Source organism: Myodes glareolus, chromosome 6 (assembly GCF_982192425.1).
Source record: "Myodes glareolus chromosome 6, mMyoGla1.1, whole genome shotgun sequence".
In the NCBI taxonomy this organism is placed as follows: domain Eukaryota; kingdom Metazoa; phylum Chordata; class Mammalia; order Rodentia; family Cricetidae; genus Myodes; species Myodes glareolus.
The window spans coordinates 102,166,399-102,188,095 of record NC_142031.1 but is presented as its reverse complement, the minus strand read 5'-3'; positions in this window follow the sequence as shown (position 1 = coordinate 102,188,095).

Sequence of the window (21,697 nt, the reverse complement as noted above, 5' to 3'; positions counted from 1 at the left end):
TTTATATATCTGTTTATATTTTTTTTGAGGCAGGAACTCTCTATAGAACTCACTATGTAGAATATGCTGGCCTTGAACTCATGGAGCTTTGCCTGCCTCTGTCTTCTGTGGGCTGGGACCAAACTTACATGCCACCATGGCAGGCTCTCCTTGTGTTTTGGGGTAGGATTTCTCACTAGCCTGAGGTCCACCAGGTGGGTAAGACTGACTGGCCAGAAGTCCTGCCATGTTACCCTGTCATGCCACCCTGCCACGCCACCCTGCCACGCCACCCTGCCACGTCACCCTGCCACGCCACCCTGCCATGCCACCCTGTCACGTCACCTGCCATGTCACCCTGCCATGTCACCCTGCCATGCCACCCTGCCAAGTCACCCTGCCATGCCACCCTGCCATGCCACCCTGCCGTCCCACCCTGCCGTGCCACCCACCCTGCCATGTCACCCTGCCATGCCACCCTGCCGTCCCACCCTGCAAGGCTTTTCTATGTGGCTTCTAGGGACTGAATTTAGGTCTCCATGCTTGCAAGCCCTCTGACTGTGTTAGAAGGGTTATATATAGAACAGTCACATGTCACCTTAGCTTTGCCGCTGTCCTTGAGAACCCTTAGTCACTGGTACTTGGCTGTTTTGTACGTGAATGCACACATATGTTCATGCGTGTAGGTGTAGTGTGAACATAGGTATATGTAGTGGTTTGAATGGAATCCCCCACCCCAAAATTTATCCCCATCCAAACCCCAGGAACCCGTGGTTGAACTACTCTGAGGGAGGGGTCTTTGCAGGTGTAATTAATTAAAGGATGTGGAAATGAGATCACTCTGGATTTCTGGGGGAGTGCTCCAAGGTAGTGACAGACGTCCTTACAGAGGAGGAGGAGGTGGGACACAGAGAACAAGACTGGAGGGAGGTGGCTACAAGCCAGGAGCTCTAGGAGCCACCAGACTCTGGGGGAGGCCAGAAGGCTTTCCCGCCTCACGGTTGGGAAGGGCTGAGAATCAGACTGCCTGGGAGCAGACAGCTAGGGAGAGGGGCCATGGTGAGCTTCCCTGGGCGCTCACTTTCTTCCTCACTCTCCTGACCCAAGACAGAGGCCTGGCACCTTAAAACAAAGGTCGCATAGGCTTTTTCTCCCACAGTAGGCCCCTGTGAGCCAATCAGCCATTCATCTTTCTTCACCCTGGCCAATCTAAATTAGGGAAGGAAAACTCTTCAGAGGCCTTAAAAATCCCAGAAGAAACTTTTTTTTTTCTGGCTTCCTGGATCCCCTCTCTGCTTTTTAGGGGGTACCTTCCCTGTGAGTCTGCTGTATGTGTGTATTCCCTCACCCCAATAAGCGTTTCTTCAACCACTGATTCTGTGTGATTCTGTTTGTGGTGCCTGAGATTTCTCTGCTGCCACCTGCTGCCTTCAAGATTGTTTCTGCCTTTTAATGCTTTAACTGTCAGAGAGAGCAAACTATTTAAGACCATTAGATAGTAACGGTTCTGCTGATACCCAGATTTCAGACTGCTAGTTGCCAGAGATGTGAAGGCAAGAAGTATTCTAATCTGATGCCACCCTGCTTGCACTAACTTGCTGTGACAGCCACAGGAGGCCCAAGCGGGATCCAGGAGCACAGTTTTCTGCACTTGTCTTTTAACACATGCTGGAGTCTGTTAGAATTGTAATTGTAATTGTAATTTTCACCCCACTCCAAGACGCTGAGCCCAGGAACAAGATCTTGATACTCTTTTTATACATGGAGTGACAGCCATGATAGACACTCAGCAACGCTTTGTTAAATGCATTTTTAAAAATCGTTCAGGGGTCAGACTGATAAAAACATGCCTCAGAAGTATGGGGACCTGAGTTCACAACTCCAGAACCTGAATAAAAAGTCAGGCATGGTGGTGAGAACTTGCAGCCCCAGGACATGAGATGGGAGCCAGAAGCGGGTGGATCTCTGAAGCTTGATGGCTAGCTAAGCCTACTTAGAAAAGTTCTCATACCAAGATGGAAAGAGCCTGAAAATCAATATTCACATACACACACACACACACACACACACACACACACACACATATGCATGCACACACATGCACACATGGAGTGACAGCCATGATAGACACTCAGCAATGCTTTGTTAAATTAATTTTTAAAAATCGTTCAGGGGCTACACTGGTAAAGACTAGACACACATGCGCGTGCACAATGCACAACACATGCATACACACATGCGCACACATATGCATGCTCACACACATGCACACATGCACTCTCATGAACGCATCCATACACACAAAATGAAAGTATGTTTTTAACTGAGGGTTGGAAAGATAGCTGAGTGTGCAAGCATAGGGCCATGACCTCGGATCCCCAGCTGCCAGGTGAAAGCCAGGCATGGCAGCATGTTCCCATGACTCCAACCCTGAGAGGAAGGTGAAGACAAGTGGATCCTTGAACTTGCTGACCAGGCAGTCTAGCCAAACAGGGAGCTCCATGTTCAATGAGAGACTGCTGTGGAATAATCCTTTTATAGGCTGTTAGGTTTTGTCACTTGGATTGGTTTAATAAAAAGTTGATTGACCGGTAGCCAGGCAGGAATTATAGGCGCGACAACCAAACTTAGGGGAATGATGGAAAGAAGGGCAGAGTCAGAAGAGACTCCAGCCAGTCGCTAAGGAAACAGGACATGTAGAGAATGAGGTTACAAGCCATGAGTCATGTGGCAACGCATATATAAGGAATATGGGTTGACTTAAAATGTAAGAGTCAGGTAATAACAAGCCTGAACTATTGGCCAAGCATTTATAATTCATATTCAGCCTCTGTGCCAGTTATTTGGGCCTGGAGGCTGGGACTGGGAAAGAAACACCTGCCTACAAGAGACCCTGTCTCAAAAAGTAAAATGGCAAACAATGGAGGAAGATGCTGGATATCAACCTCTGGATTCCACATTCACACACACACACGTGCAAATTCACACAGACACAGAGATAGGGAAAAGGGCTAAAATATGTCAGTCCTCTTTCTCAATGTGGACTTAAAGACCCTTGGGGAATCCTGGGGTATGCTGGGAGAAGGTAAAAAACATAAAGCTTGTGACTTTTTTTTCCCGTAGCTATCCTTTATAATGAAGTGATTCTGTTTGTTTTTCTTTTTATCTTGGAGGGAAATTGAGCCATACAACTGCTAAGTAGTGGAATCACTTTCTTTTTCTATTTATTTACTTATTTATTTATTTATTTTCAAGACAGGGTTTCTCTGTAGCTTTGGAGCCTGTCCTGGAAATCACTCTGTAGACCAGGCTGGCCTCAGACTCACAGAGATCTGCCTGCCTCTGCCTCCCAAGTTCTGGGATTAAAGGAGTGAGACACCACCATTTTTTAAAATTTATTTATTTATTTATTATGTATACAATATTCTGTCTGTGTGTCTGCCTGCAGGCCAGAAGAGGGCATCAGATCTCATTTCAGATGGTTGTAAGCCACCATGTGGTTGCTGGGAATTGAACTCGGGACCTTTGGAAGAGCAGGCAATGCTCTTAACCTCCGAGCCATCTCTCCAGCCCCACCACCACGTTTTTTAAAAAGATACATTTACTTTTATTTTGTGTGTATAAGTGTTTGTCAGCATGTATGTCTGTGCACTATATGTGTGTCTGGTGTCTGAAGAGGCCAGAAGATGACATCATCCAGATCCCCAAGAATGGAGTTACAGACAGCTGTGACCTACCTGCCTTGTGGCTGCTGGGAATCAAACCTGGGCCCTCTGCAAGAGCAGCCAGTGCTCTTAATGGCTGAGCCATCTTTCCAGTCTCAAATTACTGTTTTTATTCTGAAGTCATTAAGGATTCATTGTGGAATAGAAGGCACAAAATACATCCACTTTTTGAAAATTCTGTGTATGTATTTGTGTGTGTGCGTGCATGTGCGTATGTTAGTGGATCGAATAAGAGTAGCCCCGATAGGTCCATATATTGGAACATTTGGTTTCTAGCTGGTGTTAGGGATGATTAGGGGGTGTGGCCTTGTTGGAGGAGGTATGTCACAGGGGTGGGCTCTGAGGCTTCAAGCCCATGTGGATTCAGTCTTGCTCTCTGCCCTGCTGTCTGTGAATCAGGATGGAAGCTCTCACTCAGCTGCTGCTCCAGTACCACGCCTACCTGCCCGACCCCAGGCTCCCCACCGTGATGGTCATAGACTAACCCTCTGAAATTGTAAGTGTAATTAAACACTTTATTCTACCAGCTTCGCCATGGTGTTTCATCACAGCAATAGTAACCCGACGACTGTGCATGCATGCATGCAAAGGTCAGAGGTCAACATCAGTGGTCCTCCATCCCTCTCTATTTTCTGAGGCAGGTCTCTCACTGAACCCAAAGCACGTCCTTTAGCTAGGCATACACATACAGGCACACAGAGCACAGGAGTTGCAGGGGTGCAGTGCCGTGCCTGGCTTTCTATGTGGGTTCTGGGGATCGGAATTCGGGTCCTAGCTCCTGTGACAAGTATTTTACTGACTGAATCGGTTCCCCAGGCCCTTCACATCCATTTCCAAGGAGCAAAACAAGACTCCAAAAAGAAAGACAGGTGTGAGCTTCTGGTGACCAGAATGCACAACTCTAGGAAGGTTCCTTCTCTTTCAGAAAGCCTGGAGGTGCCCACCTCCCACTCACTCCAAGGACACTCCAGGATGGACACACACACACACACACACACACACTGCCTCTCCGCATCCTTGGCTCCACTGCCACTGTCCTTGCAGCTGTGGCTGGAAACACATTGCAGTTTTCCTACCCCAGTGTCTTTGCATAGACTGTCCACTCAGTCTAGATTTCCTTCCCCCTTTTGCCACCTGATGGGAAGTTAAAAAAAAAAAAAGCAAACAAACCTGCTATTATCCTAAAGACGCCCCTAGCTCACCTGCTCTGTGCCTCTCTGGTCGCCAGGCAGAGTTAATTCCCCAGCCAATGAGGCCCTTTAGGCAGCCCTATTGTGAGGATGAGTCCTCTTGTCTGCTTCCCTGGCTGGGTGAGCTCTCCACAGTGGAAAATGAGGCGACTCCCGTGCACTTCCTGGGAAGTGCATTCATTTTCCACAGCCACCTCAACACATGACTGGCTTGGCATCTGAACTGAGACCCTTTTCTTACCATTCTGGAGATCAGCGCCCACAGAGGCCTCCTGGAGTCGGTGTTAAGGTGGTGTCAGGGCTACCTTCTTTTGGGGAGGCTCGGGGGGGATGCCTTCCCTAGCTTCTGGGGTCCTCAAATTCCTTCAGTAGTCTGGTCTCCCTTAGACACAGCAGGAACATGAGTCCTTGCCTCAAATAAAACAAAGAGGCAAACCAAAGGTTCCTGGTGATTACACTGGACCCTGGTGTTGACCTAGGTACCCGGGGTCCTTAACCCCATCACATTCACAGAGTCCCTTTGCCATATAAGGCAACATCACCACAATTTCTGTAGACCAGGGTGATGTCATTGGGGAATGGTGGCATCGTTCTGCCTCCTACTACGGTTGGTTCATAATGACATCTTGTTAGTACTTATTAGGGACAAGACTCATCTTAGCTCCTCCCAAGTGTCTCAAGTCTATGCTGTAAGACATGGGTGCTCACTATAGCAGACCCCCAAACCTCAGCACAACTGACTCCATGATGGAAGAGCCATTCAGGCTGGAAAACTCAGCACAGAGACAGCACCACCTGCCAAAACTAAGACAAAGACCTAATCCACCAAAGTCCATAGTTCTGGGAAAGTCTCAAAACATACTAACCTTACTTTTTAGCTTCCTTCTGTAGTTCTGCCTCTGGCTAACTCTTCTTGTTAACTGAAGTCTGTCAACCCAGAACATGATTAAAAGCTCACCCTGAGAGAGGCTCAGTGCTACACTGGAATCCCAAACACCTGGCATAGTTGCCGGCTGGCCAATAAAGACTTTCTATTGGCTTAAACCCACATCCAAGCAGTCTTCTCTGTGAGTACCCCACAACACTCATATCTGGGCACGGAAAGGCATCCCACGAGGGAAAAGCCTCTAAAGCATCCAGGACAGGAGAAAACCGGAAGGTGCGTGCCTGAGAGCTCTCCCCCCCCACACCCCCATCTAGGTGTCCTCATCCTGCATCCAGATGATGTATACTTCATTCCACAAACATCGGTGGGGAATGAGAGGCTGCAGAGACCCACCAGCTGAATGGATGCCTGAGACTGTGAGACTCCTCTGTGGTGGCAAACCGTGGTTGTCAACTTGACTGAATCTGGAAGCAGCTAAAGGCAAGCTGTGGGGCGCTCCTGTGAGAAAGGAGTCTCCCCATCAAATAGCTTACAGCGGGAGGCATCGCCCTAATGTGGGTGGCACCTTCTCGTGGCAGCTCGGAGAAATGGAGACAAAGGCAAGCCTTGCTTTTCGCCTGCCGCCTTCCCTTTTGTAAAAATTAAGATTTATTTATTTTATGTGGATGAGTGGTAGGGACCAAGGCCAGGTCCTCCGCAGCGACCTCTCCACCCCCCTTGCTTTCACTCTTGTCGTCGGCAAGTTTGTCCATGTGTTCTGCTGCTGTGCTTCTTTGCTGGCATCAGAACCCCCTCCTCAGGCTTCTAATGTTGGCTGAAGACTTGCGGCCCTCCAGAGTCCTCCAGGGCTCAGTGCCAGACTGGACTAGTGAGACACCCAGCCTCGTGCACTGAGCAGCTACCATGTTCTCAGCCCTCTGACAGCGATTGCTGAACTGCCTGGACTGCATCATATGATCTGATCTAATAAATCTTAATATAGACACACATAGATGTATATATATATATATATATATATATATATATATACACACACACACACACACACACACACACACACACACACTCCACCCATTCTATTTCTCGAAACAGCCTTGACTGATACATTTCTGCAAAGTTCCTTCTAACGGCTGTGAATTGTTCCCCTGAAGCATGGTTCAGGCTATATCCCTTTCTCCAAAATGTTTACAGTTTCACACTGCCTAAGGTCACACTCTAAAGGCTCCAGTATCCAGACGTTTCCTTGGCTAGCTCCCAGTCCAGGCTCCAGTATTCAGATGTTTCCTTGGCTAGCTCCCAGTCCAGGCTCCAGTATCCAGACAGTTCCGTGGCTAGCTCCCAGTCTTCTTCCCTCACATAATCTTCCCAGCAGTTCTGGGTGGGAAGTGCAATGATCATGCCCACTTTCCAGATGTAAAAAACCGAGGCTGGATTTTGCATTCATCCAAACTCTTGCAGCCGGTAAAGGAAAATGGCCAAGTTCCACCCATGCATCTATTCCAGAGTCTGGCACTCGGGGCTCTGACCTGCTCAGCATCACTACCCACTGTCATCCCATCTGCTTCATCAGGGACCAAGAGGGCTCTGAAACTGGGGGTCATGGGAAAATCCAGGCAGAGGACTTGGCAGCTAAGTGGCAGGGCCTTTACTGGCTGCCCTGTCTGCACAAATCCACTCATCCTTCCTAACCTGGAGTGAGGGAAGCAGCCCAATCAGAAGGTGGGGACCGAGACAGCTCAGCCACTGCAGGACAACAGCCAAGCCTAGCCTGAAAGGTCCAAACCAGCCTGATTTACATATTGCTGACCCAGTCGGTGTAAGTGCCTACATATTACTGCTGAGATCGGGTCATGATTCAGTTTCTACTGCTGGCTCTAAACCATTCAGGAAGTGTGTCCAGGAACTGGACAGGTGGACACAACCCGTCAGCTCTACACAGACTCAAAGTGGAATTGGCAGCTGGGGCCCAAGTGTGCATAGGCTTTGATAACTAATACTCAACTCTGGACTTCAGTTCTGGGCCCAGCCGCCAGCACGTGGGGTGGCCAGACACATCTGGGAGGGCAGCACCTGCCCTGGGACTATAGAATGGTAGGTGGAAAAGTGGTTGTGAGTCTGTAAAGGGAGGCAGAGAGGCAGGCAGATACCTGGGGCTGGCCACCCAGCCTAGCCTCCTTGGTAAGTCCCTAGCCAATGAGAGCCCTTATCTCAAAATAAGGCAAGTGATGGCATCTGAGGAAAAATGCCCAAAGGCTGCCCTCCGGCCTCCACATGCACACACGTGCGCGCACACCTACACACAAACTCTCACTCACACACTGAGAGAGACAGCAAAGAGCCACATCACAGAAGGGCCTGAATGCCAAGCTTAGGCGTCTCATGAACGTTACAGAGGCTATCAGAGATTCTGTTGAGTGAATGACCTGTCCCACTCACTCCATCCTCTCAGAGGTTCCTGGGGATACATCACAGTTTGCCCAGGGAAGGGACTCAGGGGAGGAAGCAAGGTACCATCCACCAGGAGACAGGAGTCACAGGTCATGTGCCCTAGGATCCCTTCCTCAGAGTCCGCAGGCTTCCTGCAGCCGATGATGGGTGGGCTCTCACCCATGGGAGGCACATTCAGGGTTCTGTTGAGCAAATCCCTGCTTTCGAGAGAGCAACTTCCCTAACTGTGAAGTCACACGCTCTGACGAAGAAAAAGACACTGTGTGCCACATGAGAGGTGGGGGGAGGGGGTGGCTCTACCACCTCCCTCCCTCCCCATCCTGCTGTGTCAAGCAGGGATGCCCTAGCATGGCAGGCCCATTTCAGAAAGTGTTAACCAATGAAATGTGCGCTTAGCGTTTGCAAAGCCAGACCTTAGAAAGATGAGAGAGAGAAAGAGAGAGAGAGAGAGAGAGAGAGAGAGAGAGAACTTTTATTTTATTTTTAAAAGCATTCTTTTTTTCTATTCCATTCAGTTTCACCTCTGTGCAGAGGACTCAGTGAACTGTAATAACCTTGTGTCTTGCCAGCTCCTCTCTGATGCCGTGTGCTCCGCAGGCAGCCAACCCCTGCCCATGAGGAGTGGGATGCCCTGACTCACAGCTGGGCTGGGGATCCAGCACATGGTGCAGGGCTCCCTGGTTCACGTGGTGCCTCCATTCATTCACAGCCTCCACCCTGGACCCTACACTACCCACCACTGTTAGATCCGTTTGCAGAGGGAAGCTCTGCTAATTTTAGCAGCTGTTAGGTTCAGCCCGTCTTTCCACTGGCTGGACACCCTCTGCCTGCTCATTCCCAGAAGAAACAACTGACTCCAATGTTCGGAGAGTGAGTGGACCACCCTATCCCATTCCTGGCCAGGCTCGGGTCTGCAGCCCCCTCCTTATCCTTACACAGGTCTGGGATGGATTTTCAAGAGCCCCTAAGTACATGTTTTTCTTTATAGAAAAGCGCCCCCCCCCCCCCGCTCAACATGCAGCTCATTCACAGTTTCCCATTAAGGAAGTTAGAGAGGGAATTTTTGTTACAAGCCATGTCTAAATTCAAATGTGCCTTGAAACTGAAAATAATCGCACTGAAATAACTCCGAAGAGTGGTATGAAGGAGACATTCGATGCCAGCTATAAATTCACGCTCACACTTCCCTTTATTTCCCCTCCTTCCTCAGAGCACAGCAGAGTGACTGGCACAAAAAAAGGACTTAGGCAGGAAGACACAAATACACCCTCAAGTGTTAGTTTGGTGATGTAGACAGTGGAGAAGGAAATGCAGCCCGTAAAAGAAGCTGGGGGAGGCTGAGGCCGCCTATTCCTGGGGCTTTAACACGGCTGCTTTTTTTTTTTTTTTAAAGTAAGGGCAATCAACTCTTGCATGTGCTCTACTGCTGAGTGCCACCATAGCCCCCGAAAAACATCTTTAAAACCCACTTGCAAGCTCGCAAGATGGCTCAGCAGGTAAAGGTGTTTGCCATAAAAACCTGATACCCTGAGCTTGATTCCTAGACTCACTCCACGATAGAAGAGAAGAACCAACTCACTGAAGGCTGTCCACCGATCTGACCTCCATATACACACCTGCACACACATGCACCTGCACACACATGCACCTGAACACACATGCACCTATGCACACACACATGCACCTGCACACACATGGACCAGCATACACATGCACCTGCAAACAGATGCATCTGCACACACACACACCTACGCACACACATATCACACACACAGACAAAATAATAAAATTTAAAAGTGAGAAATAACTATCAAATAAAATCCAAGTGCTTTGCATTTTCTACCCTGCCACCTTCAGGCGCCTGGCTTTAGCAACACGTGCTTACACTCTTCATGGTTGTAAAATGGCTGCCAAAACACGAGTGTTGTACAAAGAGAGGGTATTACTTGGCAGGAGAGGAGAGACACTTTCTGTCCTCCTGTTCAGGAGGACAGGGTTCTTTTGTGGGAGCTGTCTGGGAGAGAGTCCACTTATACGTTTACTGCAGGGGCAGGACCAGGTGCCCATTCCCAAACCAACGCCTGATAACAGAACTGGTACCAACACGGATGGCTGCCACCATTCCTGATTGGCTCCTGGGCTGTGCAGATATTTCCAGCTAGGAAGTGGGAGGATCGGCTCCTGAGCAAGCTCTGGATAGTGTGGCTCTGGTGCTCCTCAAAGGCCGGGCAGGGCTCCAGGATGAAGCCAGCTCCCGCAGGAGACTGTATAAACTCAGGAAACACTCAGGCAAACGTCACTGGGAACATGGCACCACAGTCTGACTGGCTAGTGAATGTGGTATTTGAATGCTAAGGGAAACCACACATCTACTTCATCGTCTCAGGCCCCTTTTTAGGGACATTCGGCTGTGTTCTGTAACTTCTTTCATCTTGGGTTGGGCGTTACATTGTTGGGGAACCCGCAGCGCACTGCACAGCTCAGCAACAGGGCTGTTCAATCAATCGTCAAGTGCTCACTCTGCCTCCCTCACACACTCCTCCCGTCACAAAGAGGAAATGATGACACACGCTCTTGCCAACAAGGTTCTGAAAGGAAAGCCCGCACCTGCTGAGGGGAAAGTCCAGGGTAGGTGCCCAGGCAGCAAAGTCAAGTCTAAGAAGTTTCACAGGGCAGAGCTGTCAAGTTAGGTATAAAAATCCACTAAATTGCTGGGCAGTGATGGCACATGCCTTTAATCCCAGCACTCGAGAGGCAAAGACAGGTGGATCTCTGTGAGTTCGAGCCCAGCCTGGCCTACAGAGCTAATGCCAGGACAACCAGGACCACCCTCAGTCAGAAAAACTAAAAAAGGAAAGAAAAAAAATCCAAGAAGTTGCCAAATAAGAGGAGAGGGAGGTGGCTATGTCGGATGGAGGATCCAGGCCATGAGCAGCAAGTGTGGGTCAGGAACACTAAGTCCTTTGTGCTCAGAATACAGGGAAGATGAGAACACAGAGCAAGGACAGAGAACGCAGGGCTCCTCAGGTCTCTGCCAGCAAGTATCATGGTGACACCAAGGCCAGGTGCAGGCCAGGCCCCATCCTTCCGATAGCTCCAGGGCTGGGCTTGTTTGCTGGGTCGCCAGGACAAATTAGAGACTGAACGTAATCAGAAGAGCCAAGTTGGAATGCTGTAAAATAGCAAACTCTTTGAACATGATTATCAATACTTAAAAAAATGGGGGTTGAAGCATAGCAAGCTTCAAGGCCTGTCACTGTTTCACCTGGCCCTCCTCCTGGGGAGATCTCTGCTGCTTTTTCTAGTCTTTTCTAAGGGTCTGTCATCACATTTAAGGCCTACCTTCCACCAGGATGATTTCATGTTAAGATGCCCTACACTAATGACATCTGCACAGACCCTAATCCAGATGAGGTCACACTCTGAGATCCTTCATGGGCATATATGGAGGGCCATCATGAGATCACTATAGTAGCTGGGTAGTTTACCTGACAAGGGCAGGCTCCTTTTCTTTCTTTTTAAGATTTATTTATTGGTTATATACTGCATGTTTTCCTGCATACCAGAAGAGGGCATCAGATCTCATTACAGATGGTTGTGAGCCACCATGTGGGTGCCGGGAATTGAACTCAGGACCTCTGGAAAAGCAGTCAGTGCTCTTAACCTCTGAGCCATCTCTCCAGCCCCCTCCTTTCCTTATTCACAAAATAGAGACAAAACAGCCTAAGGGCTCACTGAGATACAAATAAAATATGTAGCCTTACCGGAGAAGGCCTCTTGGTGGTTCCCTGCTGCCTGGCTATCTTAGACCCAAAATAATCACACAGAAACTATATTAATGAAATCACTTCTTGGCCCATTAGCTCTAGCTTCTTATTAGCTAACTCTTACATATTAATTTACCCATTTCTATTAATCTATGTATCACCACATGGCTGTGGCTTACCTGGTAAAGTTCCCAGAGTCTGTCTCTGGAGGCTCCGTGGCTTCTCTTTGACTCTGCCTCCTTTCTTCCAGCATTCAGTTTAGTTTCTCCCCCCTCCTTCCCTCCCCGCCTACCTAAGTTCTGCCCAATCAGCAGGCCCAAAGTAGTTCTTTATTCATTAACCAATAAAAGCAACACACAGACAGACGGATCTCCTACACCATAGTCAGCCTGTCTGTCTGTTGTGGCAGGAATGCAACATGTGCATGTGCACACACAGGCTTGTGTATTTGAACACTTGGCCCCAAGTTGGTGGCGATGTTTGGGGATATATGGAACCTGCAGGTGGTGGTGCCTTGCTGGAAGATATACATCACTGGGGGTGGGCTCTGGACTTCTGTAACCTGGCCACAGTCCCTGTCCTCTCTTTTCTTCCTGTGTGCTGATGAAATGTGACCTACCAGCCTCACACATCTGCCATGCCCTCCCCACCACTATGGGCCCTCTGGAAGTAAAGGCCCAAATAAACCCTCCCTAGGGTAGCTCTCTGCCAGGGTATTCTACATGGCACCAGAAAAGGAACTAACAAATTACCTGCCTGTCTTCTCACTCATCATTATTTCTTCTCCCTTCATCTGTCTCTGTCTTGTGCTGGGCTTTAATACTGAGTCCACTGCCCGCCCCCCACCGTACTGAGGCTGGGTACCCAGGCCTCTCATGCTGGTAGGTGCTCTGACTGAGCTGCAGCTTCAGGTGATACAGGGCAGTTTCATTGCTTAGGGCGTTCCTGGTGTGTGGTGGGTGCTCCGGAAGCACCAGGACTTCAACTGCATCAAACCTGGATTCCACTCAATGGAATTCCAATCAACGGAAGCTTGAAAAAGTAAGTGCTTATGGAGGAGCAAAACGAAGTCTCTTCCCAAACACATCTCCTTGAACAGCAAAGGGGAATTGGGCCGTGCCCCATGCGGTGCTCTGAGGACGAGAGACCACAGGCTACTGCTCCCCTGGGAAAGCAGTGATGGGGGCAAGCAGTCCGGGGTGAAGCAGGGCAGAGAGATCAGGTTGGGGAAAGAGCTGCTGACCACAGCTCATAAGTCACTTTGATAAACACACACACATACACACACACACATACACACACACACACACACACACAATCGGTTCTATTCTTCTGGAGAGCCCGAAAATACCGTGTAAGTCCGAGGACCTGAGTTTGGAACCACAGCACCCATGTAAAAAGCCAGGTGGGGGTGGGGTACACCCACAATTCCAATGCTGAGGTAGAGACAGGAGGAACCCTGTGTTTGCTGACCAGGCGGCTCAATCAGTGAGCTCCAGGTTCAGTGAGAGACCCTGTCTCAAATGCTGCCACGCCACTCTCTCCGGATTGATGGGACGCAGTAACTCCTAGGGCCTGGCAGGTGACATATGCGGGCTTCTTGAGAGAACGTGGGAGGTGCCACTCCAAAGAAATCCTGGCCTAAACCTGACCTCATATGGCCTGAGAGGAGCAACAGCTGGGGAGGGGCCTGAGGCACGGACCTCAGAGACAGTTGGAGAGCTATGGAGGGTCGGGGAGAGAACAAGGGTCAGGAGATCAGCACCAGTCCCTGCTCCTGCACGCCTGGGGAAGGGCAAAGTGCGGGAGATGGCTGGGGAACCTGTACCAACGGCATCTTAATCTGCCCTCCGCCACGGTTAAATCTGGAGCGACAAGCTGAACTTAGCAGATTTTCACTTTGTTGTCCTGGGGGAAAATATAAGCACGGCAGTCAAGATAACTCCTGAGTTACAGAAGCCCTGCCCTGACAGCTCACTCAGTCATTGCATGCCTCTGCAAAACCAGACGCTGTAATCAGTTGCACGTAGGGAGCTTAGGGTTTTATTTAATGAAGACAAGGATTAAGAGACAGGGGATCAACAATGCCTGCTATTCCAAACTGCCAGAGAAGCCTAGCTCACTGTTTTATTAAAATAAATTTCTCTTCCTAGGCGGTGGTGGCACACTCCTTTAATCCCAGGACTCGGGAGGCAGCTCGAGGCCAGCTTGGTCTACAAAACCAGATCCAGGACAGCCAGGGCTACACAAAGAAACCCTGTCTCAAAAATAAATAACTTTTTTCTTTTCTATTATAATTTTTAAGGTTTTTTGAGACACGGCTTCACTATACAGCCCTAGCTGTCCTGGAACTTACTATGTAGACCAGACTGCCCTCAAACTCACAGAGATCTGTCTGCCTCTGTCTCCAGAAATTAAAGGTATGTGCCACATTTTTTTTTTTTTTTTAAAAAAGACGGTCTCACTAAATGGTCCAAGCAAGGTCTTGATCTTGAGATCCTCTTGACTTAGCCTCTGGAGTTGAGTGCTTCTAGGCCACACCAGGCCCAGTTTTATAAAGGACTTCCAGCATTATCATTGAACCAGACAGCCTGTCAGACAGAGGTAGCTCCCTCCAGTCTGCCCAGGACCACTATTAATTAGCAGAAGAGTAGACAGCAAACCTTCCATTTCATTCTTCCTGCTTCTGAGAGTTTGTGGATTCTAATTGCATTAAATGGACTTGAAATTCCAGCCACAGAGCACTGATAGCTGTAAGGGTTTCAAAAAAAAAAAAATCTAAGTGGCTAAAAGCCTCTTCCTTTTTAGTCTGAAGTTTCCTCCTATGTGAAGATGCAAGATTTAATTACAGCCTGGAGCCGCTGCATGCCACAGGTCCCACAGGCAGCCTTTAAAAGAAAACCCAAACTGGTATTCTGTTTAGTTTTTGGTTTCTCGTAGCTTTTTAGAGGATTAAGGAATCCACATTTATGGAGAAAACTCAAATAGACAAGTAGAAGGCAAAGAAAAAAACAACAGCTCCACCTCCACCCCCACCCCACCCAATCCCCACTCCTGGAGGTTCAGGTTAGTGACCATCTGCCCTGTGACAAAAGAATGCCAGGGGACAGGAAAGTCACCAACAAGGGAGTCCTTGAGGCCATTCTCTTGCTATCACCCTTTAGTTCTTGCCTGGCCCCTTAATTGCCAACTTAGACAACCTGTAAGATGTGATTGAGGCTTTGAAAAGCACCCGAGGCCCTCCCTGCAAGCTTGTTCAAATTTTCATTTGCAAACAAAAGAGGAACAACCATCCAAATATTTTGTGTTATTTTCTTTGTTTTATTTTGTTTTGTGAGACAGGGTTTCTCTGTAGCATTGGAGCCTCTCCTGGAACTAGCTCTTGTAGACCAGGCTGGTCTCGAACTCACAAAGATCAGCCTGCATCTGCCTCCCGAGTGCTGGGATTAAAGGCGTGCACCACCACCGCCCAGTCGTCCAAATGTTTTGTGGTATAAACTTTAACACAGTTCACTAAAGGCCATCACATGGACTCCATCTTGGCTTGGAAAACCATACACATGTTCTGAGCTGAGGGGAACCATTTGCAATGGCTCTGCTTACTTCAGGCACCTAACCTCCCGGGGCTGCCTTTGCTGAGTCACCTGCTTAACATGTGCCACCTATTCCTATGTCACCTGCTCTTGGTGAGCTGTAGGTAACCCTTTCCACCCCAGGGTTACCATGGCAACAGCATTTGCTCCAATCATCTTCCCCCACACCTCAGTCTGTAAATACCCCTAAACACTGCACAAGGGCAGGGAGTTGAGACTAGCTCTCCCCAAGCCTGGAGGCTTGTGAATAAAGACGTTCTTACATAACTGGTTTTGGTGATGGGCACGAGATGTGGGAGCCGAAAAGCCTTATTCAGTACCAGTTTATGTCATTGTTCTGCATCCATGAAGGATTTGAATCTAGACCATTACTGGGAAGAGAAAACCTGTTGGTCTCAGTGCTGTATCTGTAAAAACGTACAGGCCTCTTTCTACAGTAGTTTGTCACCCGGACAAACAGGATGTTACTGAGTCAGAACACATAAAGCCCTCTGCTGAAAGTGGTTTGTTGTGATTCCCCGCATCCTGACGGTGCAAAAATTACATACCTTCAATAGAAGTGAAGATGTCATCAAATAATAGATTTTGTATCTCTCCTAGGCTGGAGCCATGCTGCCCAATCTTCTAAGGATGTTAGAAGGCAGCTGGGAGTACCCATTGCCAACCTGTGAGCATAGGCAGACCAATCCTGAGTGCAGGCTGTGGTCCACAAGTTAGGTGTGTTTCATTTATTTTGTGTGTATGAACATGCCTGTTCATGTGAGTATGGGGACAGGTAGACGCATGATACATGTGTCTAGGTCAGAGGACAACCTCAGGTGATAGTCCTCATCTACAGTCCTGAGGCAGGGTCTGTCTGCGGCTGCCTATGTCAGGCTATATATACCCACAAACTTCTGAGGACTCTCTCGTCTCTACCTCCCATCTCACTGTAGGAGTGCAGTGGATTAGATACTTGCTGTGGTGGTTTGAATAGGTACGGCCCCCACAGACTAATATGTTTGAATGCTTGGCCCATAGGAGTTGGCACTTCTTGGAGTAGGTGTGGCCTTGTTAGAGGAGGCAGACTTTGAGGTCTCATATATGCTCAAGCCACGCCCAGGGTGGCAGTTCACTTTGTTGCCTACAGATCAAGATGTAGAACTCTCAGCTCCTTCTCCAGCACATTTGCCTGCACACTGCTATGTGCCTCCCATGATGACAATGGACTAAACCTCTGAAACTATAAGCCGGCCCCAATTAAATGTCTCCCACTATGAATTGCCGTGGTCATGGTGTCTCTTCACAACAATAGAAGCTCTGAGAAACTCATGCTGCTGTAGGATCCAGCTTTAACACGGCGTCTTAGTCAATGTTCTACACCATGACCACGACAACTCTTAAAAAGGGAAACATTTAAGATGTCATTATTTTTTTTCTGCTGTGTAGTACTTCATTGTGTAAATGTACCACATTTTCCTTATCCATTCTTCAGTCGAGGGGCATTTAGGTTGTTTCCAGGTTCTGGCTATGACAAACAAAGCTGCTATGAACATAGTTGAGCACATGTCCTTGTGGCACAGTTGAGCATTCTTTGGTGGTATTGCTGGGTCTTGAGGAAGATTGTTTCCTAATTTTCTGAGAAATCGGCACACTGATATCCAAAGGAGCTGTACCAGCTTGCACTCCCACCAGCAAGGCAGGAGTGTTCCCTTTACCCCACAACCTCTCCATGTTTTTGATCTTGGCTATTCTTACAGGTATAAGATGGAATCTCAGAGTTGTTTTGATTTGCATTTCTCTGATGGTTAAACACAATGGAGTATTACACAGCAGAAAAAAATGACATCTTGAAATTTGCGGATGGAGCTAGAAAACATCATATTGAGTGAGGTAACTCAGACCCAGAAAGACAATTATCGTATGTACTCACTCATAAGTGGTTTTTAAACATAAAGCAAGGAAAACCAGCTTGCAAATCATAATCCCAGAGAACCTAGACAACAATGAGGACCCTAGGAGAGACATACATGGATCTAATCTACATGGGAAATAGTAAAAGACAAGATCTCCGGAGTAAATTGGGAGAATGGGGACCATGGGTGAGGGTTGAAGGGAAGGGGAAAGGAAGGAAGGGGAGCAGAGAAAAATGTAGAGCTCAATAAAATCAACTAAAAAAAAGGAAAGCATTTACCTGTGGCCGGCTTACAGTTAAGAGGTGTAGTTCATTGTCATCATGACAGGGAGTGTGGTGGCATGTAGGCAGACATGGTGCTGGGAAAACAGCTGAGAGCTACATCCTGATCTGAAGGCAGCATGAAGAAAGGACACTCACTGGGCCTAGCTTCAGCTTTTTGAAATCTGGAAGCCCACCCCAATGACATACTTCCTCCAGCTAGGTCACACCCACTAATCCCTATCAAGCAGTGCCATTTCCTGATGACCAAGCAAATATATGAGCCTGGTGGGGTGTAGGGTGGGGGGGTAGGAGGGGTGGGAGGGTTCCTTTTGTTATTGCTGCTTTTTGAGACAGGGTTTCTCTGTGTAACCCTCTGCAGACTAGGCTGGTCTTTGTTTGTTTTTTTGAGACAGGGTTTCTCTGTAGCTTTGAAGCCTGTCCTGGAACAAGCTCTTGTAAACCAGGCTGGCCTCGAACTCACAAAGATTCGCCTGCCTCTGCCTTCCAAGTGCTGGGTTTAAAGGCATGCTCCCCCACCACCCAGTTGACCAGGCTGGTCTTAAATTCAAAGATCCACTTGCCTCTGCCTCCCTAGTGCTTGGACCAAAGGTGTGCACTATCACCCCCTGACAATGGGGACTATTCAAACACAGCTTCCTGGGCTGTGCCGCAGGTGCAAACTCTGGCTACGGAGCATTTCTGGGCCCGGATGTGCCTGCTCGGGATCGGGAAGAAAGTACTCTGAGACCATGCCAATGGCTCCCCGCTCCCTGCCTGCACCTGGGCAGAGGCGGGATCAGGTTTAGGTAGGTGGGAGAGCATGGCGGATTCCTGCCACCATACAGAGAGATGTTTACAGGCTGCACAGTGCTCTGCATGGCAGATTAGGCTGTAACTCAGATAAAAAACTCATTCTCAGAGTGCTGAATGTGGCTCCTACCTGAGGCGAAGAAAAACAAAAGCCACGCAGTTTTAAAACGCCGGCTTTCTGGGCTATGCTCCTACCGCGACCTCTGTCTCTTGTGGGAGACAGAGAATTTGGATGGCGTTTTGTGAATAAAATGCTTGCTTGCTTGATGGCAATGTGGACTTGCTGTGTGCCTGGAACTGTGCTCGGCTCAGGGGCACCAAATGGCTGAGGCAGGAGCGACTCCAGCTCCTCTGCTCCGCCATGCTGAACTGTGCTGATCCCAGGCAGGATCTATCGTAATTACCATAATAACAGCACAGTTAAGGTTTAGACTGGGCAGGAAACAGGCAGTACCGTATTGCTCCTATGTGGCGCAACTAAATTTTTTAAGAAGCGCTTAGCATTTTAAGAAGTGCTCCTGGACAGTAAAGTATTACAGATTCACAATAGGACAGATTCAGACATAAAAGACCTCTAAATGGGTCATAGTGTTGGATGAGTGTACATAGGTTTGGGAGAGAGAAGAAAAAGAATATAGAGAATAAAGTACAGATATAGTTATAGATTAAAAGAAATAAAGAAAAATAAGCCACGTAAAAATGGAAAATTCACAGAAAGCCTGGATTCTGTGTATTATTGTGCTTTCTTTAAATTTTTTGACTGTGAAGGAGCTAAGTACAGAGAGACATTTCATTATATGGGCTGCCAAGCTAAACCAGAATGGATATCATAAGGGTATTATGACTTCAGAATTTGGGTCTAAGAACATGATGCTTTGGAAAGGAGGTTCTTCTTTTGTTTTCTCAGAAGATGAGACCCTGTGGATTGCTTCCATCCCAGTATGGTATGATAAAAACACGCCCTCCAGAAAGGTTGCTGTGAACACCCTCAAAAAATTACTTCACTCAACTGCCGACTGAGATGAACCTAGCACACAGGTTATACCATGAAAGACCTGATTAGCAGCACCCCCACACAGCACGAAGAAGTTTGGAGACAAATAACTACGTCCATATTCCCAAATATTGTTTATAAATGTTCTTTTACATTTAAAGGGGGATATGATATAGATATGAATAATTTACATTGGTATAAAACTTGATACAAGTTTAAGGTCAATTTTGTTATATGGATATGTATTTCTGATACTGATGAAAGTACTGTGATTGTGTAGTTCATTTAAAAATGTAATGTATAATTAGGAAATACAGGTTGTTAATGGATAATCATCAATAATAGTTAAGCTTGTGGTCATGTTAGTTAGATTTTCTAGATATATAGAGATATATTTTTCAGTTAAATAGGCATTCTTCATATCTTTCAAAGACTACAGAATATGACATTTTAAATGTTTTAATAACTTAGGGTTTCTCATGACAATGAGACACGTCTGCTTCTGGCAGCACCAATCTACTTCAAGAGGAAGATAGGCATCGAAGAGGCTCCTTATGGAGTTGGTTAGCCATTTGGGCAAGGAACTGCTCTTGTCTGGACTGTTGCATAAACTGGACACAAAGAACCCGCAGAGAGAGGACTGCTAAACTTGCCTAAAGGTGAGATGTTCTTTTGGGGTTCCTGATTCATAAAAGAGTCTGCGAGACATTCTGCAGGACACAGCAGATAGTGACTGAACTGCTTCATGGAAATGTCTTCTGGATACTATGGGCCTGAAGGCTGAAGATGGATGCCCCAACGGTACAGAGGAACTTTGGGTGATTGTCCAGGCAGCGAGATGTCTCTGTCATTTCTAGAGTTTTAGAAGTTGCTTACTTCTGGTTTACTTAGGTAATATTATATCCTTCTGGAGTCTTTGATGGAGTTGAAGAATGGTTATAGTCATAGTTTCTATCTAAATATTGTAACTATAATTCTTGATTGATAATTGTTTTGTTATATGTAATTTTACTATGTTAAAATGAAAGCCTTTCTTTTTTGTTTAAACAGAAAAAGGGGAAATGATGTAGGAGGGCCTTCTGTATTTCTGTTGCTTTCATTGGTTAATAAAGAAACTGCCTTGGCTTTTTTTGATAGGACAGCAGCTTAGATAGCAGGAGTAGACAGAACAGGATGCTGGGAGAAAGAAGCAGAGTCAGGAAGACACCACAAAGCTCTGGCCCAAGATGGACATAGGTTAGAATCTTCCCGGTAAGCCACAACTAGATATGGGTTAATCAAAATGTGAGAGTTAGCCAGTAAGAGGCTGGAGATAATGAGCCAGGCAGTGTTTAAATGAATACAGTTTCCATGTAATTATTTTGGGGGTAAGCTAGCCGGAGTCCAGGCAGAAATGTAGCCTGCTGCTCCCTTTTACAACACTTAGGTCTTCATGTTTATACATCAAACACTTTACCCATGAGCCATCTCTCCAACCAGCTTAAGGTATCCTTAAAAATCAGAATATAACCTTGTAAATTAAGGAGTCTGTAGGAATAGATTTAGAGTGTGAATTCTAAAGCTGGGTAGGAAGCCTTGGTTTTGACTGGCTTTTTCTACATGGTCTTGGGAAAAATCAACCTCCGGGTCAGTTTCTCTCACCTGTAAAATGCAGGTAACAGGGCTGAGGAAATGGCTAAGTTAGTAAAGCGTTTGCCACAAAAGCCAAGTTCAGTCCTCAGGACCCACACTGGGTGAAGGTGGGGAGCCACGTATGGTAGTACAAGCCTGTAATCCTAGCACTGGGGAGACTCCCTGTAAGTTGCCAGCCAGCCAGTGAGCTCCAGGTTCAGTGAGAGATCCTGTCTCAAAAAGTAAAGTGGTAAAGAGAGACACCTGGCGATGACCTCCAGCCTCAACATACATGTTCCCATACACATGTGCACCACAGGCACGCACATGTGCGCACACATACACACAATGTGGGTAATGATATCGCGTGCTGACTGGCTGAGCTGGGAGCTACATTCCTTTCCCCTGGATTTATCTCTGTGGCCAGGGAGGACAGATAGGCCCTGTAAGAAGTGAAGCACTTGGAATGTGTCTGTAAGATGTGTGGTTCTGAGAGTGAAGCAGGCCGTTTTGTGGGGTCCTGGGATGCTAGGCAG